This window comes from Pyxicephalus adspersus, chromosome 9 (genome assembly GCF_032062135.1).
Source record: "Pyxicephalus adspersus chromosome 9, UCB_Pads_2.0, whole genome shotgun sequence".
Lineage (NCBI taxonomy): Eukaryota > Metazoa > Chordata > Amphibia > Anura > Pyxicephalidae > Pyxicephalus > Pyxicephalus adspersus.
In genome coordinates, this window is record NC_092866.1 from 43,595,598 (window position 1) to 43,606,340 (window position 10,743).

General features: G+C 36.3%; 1 protein-coding gene across 1 annotated transcript in view; it reads left to right on the plus strand.

The window, feature by feature from the left end:
- Positions 1–934: 934 nt before the first annotated feature.
- SYT8 (synaptotagmin 8) overlaps positions 935–10,743 on the plus strand; it is a 29,738-nt gene continuing 19,929 nt past the window's right edge. Inside the window, exon 1 of the mRNA XM_072421724.1 lies at positions 935–1,243. The gene's annotated coding sequence lies outside the window, so the exon portion shown is untranslated. The remainder of the gene's footprint in view (positions 1,244–10,743) is intronic.

Sequence of the window (10,743 nt, forward strand, 5' to 3'; positions counted from 1 at the left end):
TTTTTTGGCAGGTACCTCCATGGTTAGGGTAATAAAAGTTGTTCAAGTCCTAAACTCTAAGCAATAGAAAGTTTCATTTTTAAACTGTTTTCAAAGAGTGGCAACATTTTCAAACTGCTCATCAAGCCAATAAACAGTAAAATGAAAATCAATGAAAGATTAGCTCTGATCGGTTGTTGTGGCTTTTCTATAATCAGGGTCCAGTCTTGTTGGGCAAGAATCTGACATCTGTAAAGAGGTCGTCCAAAGTCGTTTATGGATCCAAACTAACAAATCCATAGAAGACCGCAATACAAGTGAAGGGAGAAGAGCACAGTGGGGCACCGCTTGTTCGTTCTCCATCCTCCACTCTCCATAGAACACAGTTGTGTACAGCGATCATTTGTTCATCTGGCACTCTTTTGTGACACCCTTAGGCTGCGTACGCACATCATATTATTCTTGTTCGAGACATATGGTCGTGCTCATCAAATTTGACATTGGTCCCCTGATGTCATTCATTGATCCATCCTGGCAGATCAATGGACAACTGATCGGGAATGATCACCTTGCATTTCAATAGAGGAAAACATTGTAAGATGTTGCTTGCTCGTTCTTCCGAACGTGCAATGTTAGTACAGCGCTCATTTGTTCATCTGTCACTGGAAACGATAAAGAAAGATCATTTTTATCAACAATTATTCGACATATGTACATAGCCTGAGATGATAGGCAGTTTTGTATTACTAATATCATCGTACAACTGGACCTCCTGCTCCTTTATTTGTAGTCACGATAGCAGTTGTGGTCTATAGAAAACATACCAGTTTTGTATTTATTTTTCACCACTCCACTTCGCTTGGTTAATCATCAGCTTCCTTATTTCTAAGTGAAATCACTCATCACACCAGTGACAACAGAGACCTAATGCTTGGACCTGGCAGCGGTTCAGTGGCATTCCAACACTGTAGTGTTGTCAGAAGACAGATCATTGGGGAAAAACCTATTTTTTTCAAAGAAAGTTGCCCTTTCCTGTGATTTTGTTTTTCCTAATTACATTGAGGCTAGTTGTGTTATTTGTGACAATCTGTGGGCATTCCTCTGTGCGTGACTGTCACCGGAATGGTCTCTGTGTTACCATGGGTGTGGTATTCTTATAGCCTGCACTATAGTTGAATTTCCAGTTTTGTGTGTAGGTAAAGGGGACAGGAGTTACAAGGAAACCAGATTTGTGCTGGCTGAACAGAGACACTGCATGGTTCTGGTAAGCCCTTAAATGTTATGATATTATGATATTTGTTCCCAATATTGTATACTGAGTTAGGGGGATGGATTAATTCTGGGGGTAATGATATACAAACTTCTATGGTTACAGAAGGATCGAGGATTGTTATTATTGACAAGAGTTGACATCTATGGGCTCTATTTATAAAATGGGGAACACATGTGGTCCATGTGTTTCAATGGCATTGATTTATTCGCACAAGGGAATGTCAGATTCCCTGTTTTATAATGTTACAATTTTGTAAAACTGATTTTTGATTTAGGGCACAGGGCAAAACAGAATCTCTAAAACACATTTTAATATTTTAGGCTACACCAAAATGTCACCCTAAATTCTATTCTAAAAACAGCAAGTCATTTAAATACAAAAATAATAAATATTACAAAACTATTTGCTCACACAGCATGTAATACAGTAGAAGCTATATATATATGTGTGTGTATGTATATATGTGTGTGTGTGTATGTATGTATATATATATATATATATATATATATATATATATATTGTTTTACTATGTTGTTGTAGCTGTGGATTGTGTTTAGAGGTTTTCATAACTGTATGCTACTCCTACATAATCATACTAATACATAGTGTCATTTCATTTGTAATTATTTTCTTGTTTTCAGACATTCATTTTTTTTACATGCCCAGGAAAAGTGACAATGCATAGGCTATATTATAGTCATGGAGGCTTATTCATTTATAGCAAATATTTCTCATGAAAAAGAACCCAATCTGCTGCACTTTTAGACTTATTGCGGGGTTTGGGTCTCTGTAGAAAGTACTTTTATAGATGCCAATGGAGAAATTATATAAATCAGTCTGGCTTCTAGTAGTTGAGTGTTTTGGTTTGTACACTAGGTTACCTTTTTATTTGATGTTTATGCCTTTTTTTTTCTTTGAATAATATTAGTTGTTAAGGAACTGTAGGGAGTTCATATAAGGAAGAACTGATTTGTAATGGGCCCTTAATAGCAGTAATCTCTAGAAGTCTCATGTATCTCTAGTAAAAGACGTTATCCTCAAAGGGTGTCTCCAGTCTATTCCTTTCCCCTCAAGTGTGTCTCCAGTATATGACTGTCTTCCAAAGGCTGTCTCTGGTACATGACTACTTGGCATGAATTTGGTTGTCACCTAAGCTTTGTTTTTTAGCATTTTGATGCTTGTTTGCTTTTGAAGTCATAGAATGTGATCTTGGTTTACACCGTATCTATTATTGGGCAGATCACAAACAAGTTACGTAGAGTCTCCCTGATCCTACTGACGACTATATTACACCTTAAATCAACATTAAGAAAAAAAATGTTTGAGAGTGCAACCCTGCCAAGCTTTAAGAATGCTTATTAAGTTATATGTACACAAGACAAACTACGTAAGTGCATTTATATTCTGTATATTCTGTATATGTAATACACACATGAGAGCTTGTAGAGTGTGTATTCAGTATAGAGAAAACATATTTGGTAAAACCTGATTACTGTTATAAATGTCTGGTTTATATTAAAAAAATAAATCTTTAAGTGGTGTAGGGTTTGCTATAGCCTACTATGAAGGAAGGTGCCCGATTCATACTTAGTACTCATGCTTATTTAGGGCTTTTACAACCAGAGTTCCATGGAGTCCTAGGGTTTTTTCCTGAGGTTCCATGAGTAGGTAAAAATGTATCTCTCTTTTATATATTTTGGCTGGCAAAAAAATTTAGGAAAGGCTGGCCTAGGCAGTGGAGCCAAATCTGTTCAGACTTCCTACAGCAATTTCTGCTCTAGGTATAGTATGTGGTCAATGAGTCCGGTATGGCTCCACTTACATCCATATAAATACCTACACACACAATGGCCTGTAACTGGAGAGCTTCATACTGGAGACTTGCAATGGTCTGTTTCAGTTATGCATACATTAGTGATCGTATTATGGTATTGTGTTATCCATCAATTATCATTTGTAAACCATTGTAAATCATTTAGTATTATGGGTTATTAGGGGTTTACACAAGAGTATTGCCTAAAATGCAAAACCTTCTCTATACAAGCTTTCAGAACTCAATTGTGCCCCTCGTTCATACAGATAATATCTGCACTCTATACCCATACAGCCATGTTACCATGGACTGACACATTACTAGATGTTACAAATACTTCTACTACAAGAGACTGCCATACTTTTAGATACAAGCAACCATATTAAAGGACATAGGAGCTGCAACAATGTAAAAGACTAGAATATTGATCCTCATCAAAAGACTGCTGCCACAAAAAAAAAAAGTTATTTACTAGAGACTGCTGACTGTTGTGTTGCCAGACACTGCTGCGTTCAAAGACATCCGTATTGCAAGATATTTCGGAAACAAAAGACTATAAAAAGAAAAGGCTGCCAAATTATCATCGATTTCTGTATTAGGAAAAACTGAAGTATCAGAAATGTCTTGTAGGGTGCAAAACAAGCATCTTCATTTGCTTTTACTATTGTGTAATGTAATTGTGATGTCTACAGGGGTACTCTGTCATGTTACTTTCTGAAATTGTAGAACACACGTGCAATGGTTCTCATTCGATAATCGGCACAGGGCTGATATCGGACGAGAATCTGGCATGTGTACAGTGCTTGTCATCCGTCATCCAAACAACCATCCTGGCGGATCCACGGAAGATGGACGACGAACGATCATAATTAAAGTGAAGGGGAGGGAGCGCAACGGGGCGCCGCTCCGTCATTCTCCCTCTCCATAGAGCAGAGCGGTGCTGTATGTACAGCGCTCATTCATGCATCGTGCAGTCGTTTGTCGTGGGAAAGGATCGTGAAAGATCCTTTGCAATGTCAATTATTGCACGTGTGTATGTAGCCTAATAAAAGGTACTTTACTTTTTCTAAAAGTATTACATGATCTCTTCCATCCAACTAAGTCTGTCCTTTAGACAAAATAGTAAGACTGAGCTCATTCAGAAGGGTTTTTGCCAATCGCTCCATTTAAACTGCTATGTGCAGTGGACAAAGTATTGACTTGCATCCGTGAGCGTTTGCTGGATGCTTTAGTAAGTCATTGCAATTCTCTAGCAATGGCCTAATGGATCCTGGGGCCCCTGTCACTCTTCACAACATTTTTAACTGCTTGCTAAACTGCTGGAAAGCATTCTCTGTATGAAGCTTCCTTCAAACAACTGCAAAAAGAGATTTCAACCACTTCTATTTGATCAATAATAACCAGGGCTTTGGGGGGACTGAGTACTGGTTGTAAGAGATGAACGTCAGCAGTACCTCTATAAAACCGCTTACTGAATATAGCTGAGAGATACACATAAAATCCTAGTTTAGGTAACAATAATAGATATCATTACATAGCGCCCAATTACCATGATATATTTAGTTTACAATATACCATTTAAATATAATTCTGAGTGTCTTTTGTATCATAATGCTCCAAGAGAAAGCCTCCAGTTTATGAAGTATTTACAGATAAGCAGGAAAAAGTTATTAGCTATTCTTTATCTTAGGCTACATACACACTTCCAATAATTATCAATGATCAACGAACGCTCAACAATCATGTACGATATCTTTGAACGATCGTAAAGTTCTGATTCTTTACATGCAGATAACGATACGATCCTTCAAAGATAAATGGAAGTTAATAGCCAAGGCAGTGAGGCATGCCAGAAGGGACCTGCAGACTTTAAAGGAAGAGATGCTGCTGCATTTTTATTTTACTTTTTAATATTTATTACTAATTGTATATATTTAGTAACAAAAAACTTTCAAAAAACAAAACTTTGTGTCATTTATTTATACTTGACTGCCAGGTAAGGTAGGGTAAGTTTTAAAATTGAACTGCACTGGAACAGGATAGAAAACTGCGCTGGAAAATGACCATAATATGCACATAAAAAAAAAAAAAAAATATATATATATATATATATATATAATTTTTTTTTCTTTTTATATATACACACTAAAATAAACGTGTGTGTGTGTATATATGTCATTCATGAGCAGCCAGCCGTGAGCCTCACACTGTGTTCCTGGATAGAGAAACACATACTACAGGGCCGCTCTGTACTAGTAGTATGTGTTCTTGGATAGAGTTTCTCTATCTATTATTATTTTTAATAATTGTATTATTAAATATTATTATATTAAAAATTATTCAAAATAATAATTATTTTTATTATTCTCTATCTATTATTAGTATTATTATACATATACACACATGGACACAGTGAAGCACCTGCAATGAACATTTGTTCAACACGCATGCATGATAACTGAACGACCGTACACACAATAGATAGCGAACGATCGTTGGCCAATCAGATCCGCCGTGACGGTCATTCATTTCCAACAACAATTCTCATTCGTCAGCGTCGTTGGTCACCTTTTTTGTGAACGATTTTCGGCTGATCCGTCGTTCGTTTCCAACAATAATTATTGGAAGTGTGTACGCAGCTTAAGTCTCATTTATTTAATGATGACTTTTTGAATTGGTACATCTGGTGCACACCAGTGCTACATTGATATCTAGCAGCCACTAAAATGTAAATAATTGGCTTTAGATCTTTTTTTTTTATTGCACAACAATACTTTAAAGTAGAGATATAATGAAATCAGAGATACAATTAAAAGTCTTAACAGTATTAATTGTTTTTGCAACCAGTAATTGCATTTACAAACTATACATTTGAATGAGCATGTTGCTTAAGTATACTGAAACCATAATAATGAACATCTCCTGTGTTTCTGCATTTTGGTAAATATAGTTTTCCTATTACTGTTTTATAAGTTTATATAGTCAGTTGATTAGAAAAGCATAGCTACCCTGTGTCCTGTGCATGCCTTATCATCAGCTTAACCGTGCTCATATCCTTTTAAATACAATAAAGTGATGTACTTGCAGGATCTCTAAAATGATAATATGTGTACATATATGTATTAATATTTTATTATTTATTATTTTATATATAAGTATCTGGATTTGACCTGGTATCAGCCATTTGAAACTCCTGTATGGCATTTTACCATGTTTTTTTTGGGTGGAAATTTTTTTTTCTACTGTTAGTGAAATTGTGGACCATGGCCTTTGTGTATCTTCTAGTAATATCCACATGTTATGGATAACCTCACTGTTTTCACCCTTCAATAAATCACTGAATGTCTTCCTCCGACAAGGACCACAATACTACTCTGTGGCTGGACAGTATGGTTGGGCATTTTTCATGGTGATTCAATTTATAGATTTTTAGTTGATGTTTGCTGTCCTATGCAGGGTATTAAAATTTTCAAAAACTGCTAAATGCCCCTTATGGATAACTGACAGTCTGCCATTTTTCACCACTAGAATTCTGGAAAAAGAATAAATCCAGGTCAAGGCACTGCACTGCTGTCAGAAGTTTAGAGACGTGTTTGCCATTACAATGACACAAGTTATTTTAAGAAAGGAAAGATTTAAGATTCTTTGCCATGCTGGGCACGGCTTTTCAATAGGTTGCCTGGTGACTTTTCTGCCACCTTGTCTTCCATTGCTCCTTTAGACTTATACAGCTATATAGACTCCATGTCCAAAATAATATTGAAGGCTGAACAGGTGAGGTTGGGGAAGGTAAATAGTGGAGAAGCATTTCAATTAACAAATTTACCTGCAAAGATAAAATGCTAAAGTGGATAGAAAGGATTATCGTCCTAAGGGCTGGAGCTCAAACCTATTTGTAAGTTGCCATTAAAACGCAAAGGAATAAGGGTTTAAACAATATGTACGTGAAGGGTTTCATGAAGTAAAGTGCATGACATAGCTTGACATATCTTCACCATTTCTGTAACGCATATTTAGAAATATTCTGTAAAAATGCACTTTGCAATTTCCCATAAATAAATTTCAACCAAGTTAACTAAATAAACACTTTTAATTTTTTTAAATTATCATCATTATTATTATTATTATTATTATTAAATGAACTAATATACCAGTTTCTGTATTGTTCATCACTAGTAACTATATACAGTACTGCTAGCTATTTTGTACAAACTTTTTTTAAAACCATACAAATATATACATGCATGCACACTAATAAATAACTATAAATAAACACTAATAAACTCATTGACATTATTTTGCTCATGGTTTTTATCCAGAAATCTTAAATAAAAAATACAAATTCTCAAGTCAAGGGCTGTTGTCTATTGTGTAATAGGAATCTAAACATTTTCTGAGCTTTACAGGGAAGCAGGAAATGGTCATATGAAAGCCAATAAGTACAATCCACTAAGCACATAGGAATTTAAATGAAAGTAGCTGGGTAGGGCTGAAGTGATGACTGTTTACAGCAAAGGCTTTAATGTTTAGGTTGTTATTACACAAAGTGCTTTTATCAGTATACTGCCTAAAATACACTCTTTTTCCCAAACCATGGAGCCGAAGCTGACTAACCAACAGTGTAAAATGCAAATTTTGACTTTTTATCAAAGGTCAACAGCTGAGCCCTCTGCTGTGTCTCCATATCTAAACGTATTTCTGCAGAAAGCAGTAAGGCTGCGTACACACATGCAATAACTGCCTTTCAAGATCCTTTCCAATGACAAAACACTGCACGATGCATGAACGAGCAATGTACATATAGCACCGTTCTGCTCTATGGATAGGGGAGAATAATGGAGCGGCACCCCTCTGCGCTTTCTCCCCTTCACTTCCATAATGATCGGTCATCGTCCATGGATCCGGCAGGATGGTCGTTCGAAAACCAAGCACTGTACACACGCAAAGTTCTCCGCCCTGAGCCGACGGAAATGTCGGATGAGAACCATTGCACATGTGTACTTAGCCTAACACATGGCTCCTATAGGAATGTCTAGTGTTTCTTTGACCTGCACGCTGTAATTGATAACCTGACTTCACCTTGATAAACTGTGCAAAAGTTAAGACGATAGTTCCCAATAAAAGACTATTAGGTTCCTATGGGACAGACTGGAACACAACTTTTTGTAAAATGATTGTGGGTAGTAGTGGGTAACAGGTGGTAGTACCACTATCGCTACTTTTATAAAGTGAGGATCAGCATGATCGGCAGGTTGGGAAGACTAGAAACCACTTTGAAAGCTGAGAACACCAAAAGTCTTACTAGAGATCAGCTGTTTGTTGAAACCACCATGATTGCCAATGTTGCCATGATCTAGCTTGGTCAAAGTGAAACAGCCATATTACCTATAGATTGAGGTATCTACTTTTAGTTGGCATGACATGAACAACTTTTCAGCAGCATTCCCTACCCAGCATTGTAAAAAGATCAATGGATTGATGAGGCTGAATCTTTCCAGCCAGGAGCTTTTTTTTTTTTTTTTACGTGCACGGGTAGCTTTTCTGCATTCTACATGTCACCACTCCTTTCTTCTACCTATAAAACCTAAAGTTCAGACAAGTAAAAAATGTTTCATAAAACATCAGTAAACCAAATTAAGGGACAGCTGAAATAATTTCTAGATGATCACAATTATCGTGTAGTTTAAATCTCAATAGAATCAATTCAAAACCATTGAACATATTTTTGGTGCAGTAAAAATGGGTTAATCCTTAGTACAATAGTATTTAGTGATTGGCCACTCCAGGACTTGTAGCACCAAAGCTTAATAGTTAGTGAAAATTTCCCAAACTCTAAGATAGGGATGAACAAGAAAATATTCCGTATCATCCTATTATAATAATTCTTCAAGAGAACCCTACATTACTCAACTTGCAAATACAGCAGAGAATTTTATCTCATTGCTAAAGCTGAGCAGTGCCAGGTTATCTCTGGTGACTCATGAAATTTTTTTTTACAGCTGTAAAGGTTTAGATGGAGAAGATAAACCATTGTTCTCTAATGTGATCACTTTTGCCCACACCCAATTATTTTGTTGTATGAATCTGCCAAATAACCCATTTTTACTGGTATGTTTCTTTTCACTAAGGTTTGCTATAGGATGATCACTAAACCCATTAACTTTGAATCTGAGTGGGCTAACCCTGCTTGCTGTGTGCAAAGTAGCCAGCTAGAAGCAGGCAGTGTTCTCATTGGTCAGAAGTTGTTATGGGCAGTACTATTGGAATTTCTATTGACTATTAAATAGACGATGTTTGACCATGTAAACATACCAACATGTATGCTGACAGTAAAATAGAACATATTTCCTAACAGTGAACTTGGTGCAAAGGTAATATTACTTATTATTATTAATATACAGTATTTATATAGCGCTGACATATTACACAGCGCTGTACAAAGTCCATAGTCATGTCACTAACTGTCCCCCAAATGTCCCTACCATAGTCATATGGCATTAATAGTCTAAAGTCAATTTTGGAGAGAAGCCAATTAACCTAACTCCATGTTTTTGGAATGTGGGAGGAAACTGGAGTACCCGGAAAAACCCCCGCAAATATGGGGACAACCTGCAAACTCCATGCAGATAGTGTCCTGGCCGAGATTCGAACCTGGGACCCATCGCTGCAAAGGCCAGAGTGCTAACCACTTGTCCTATGCAGTTCACTTTAGGGGATTTGCATATGATAACAGGGCATTCTTTGCACCTGAAAAAAAAGTTTGAACCTTCACTTCTTTACATTAATGCTAAAAAAAATTTGAATATACTTTATTAGGAAGTAGTTCCAGCCTGCTCAGTTGATTGTTAAAAAAAAATCAGACTATAACTGACTTGAACCAGGAAATACCCAATTGCCTTAGGAATCAGGAAGGAATTTTATTTTCCCTGGTTGGGCCATGCTTTATAATTTGTTTGCCTTACTCTGGACCAGTTGTGTGTATAGGATTCTGAATATGCAGATTTTCATATTTTTTAACTATTGATTGAACTGGATGGACTGACTATACAACTATGTAACTCCCTGTGGTGTATGGTTTCTTTCCAAAACTCAAGCAAAGTGGGACAATAGAATCCTCACCATCATGCCCCAATTTCTGCCATCGTTTGCCCAGCTTAAGGTATTGTTGATAAACTGATTGCATTATTATCAGTTACTGAACTACATTTAATGGCAGTTGCTGTCTGTGCAGAGGTCAGATAACTGTTACTGATTAGAAAAAGGAATAAACTGGTTGAGGTACTGGAAAATCAAACAAAAGTTTATAGAAAAAATGACAGGTAGACAGAGGAATGTGTAGAATTCCTGCAAAACCAGCGCAGAGCAGGGTGTGAGAGTTGCAGGGCAAGCTCTTTGTGTACAGAATGCATTGTAATCAGTGGCAGAACACACAAACACATATGAAACAAATGTCTCTGATTTCCCCAAATTCATATCCAAGTTCCTCCTTCCTGCTTAGCTGTCACTCTCTTTTTATGTCGATAGATAACTGTATAAAATGTACTATTTAACTATTAAAAAAGTTATTTGTTACTACTTACTAAAGTTACTAAACCTTCCATCCAGCCTCTTAATCATTCAATTTATTATAATATAACTATAACCTATTATAAAGGAAATGTAGCTGAGGAAAAAAAAA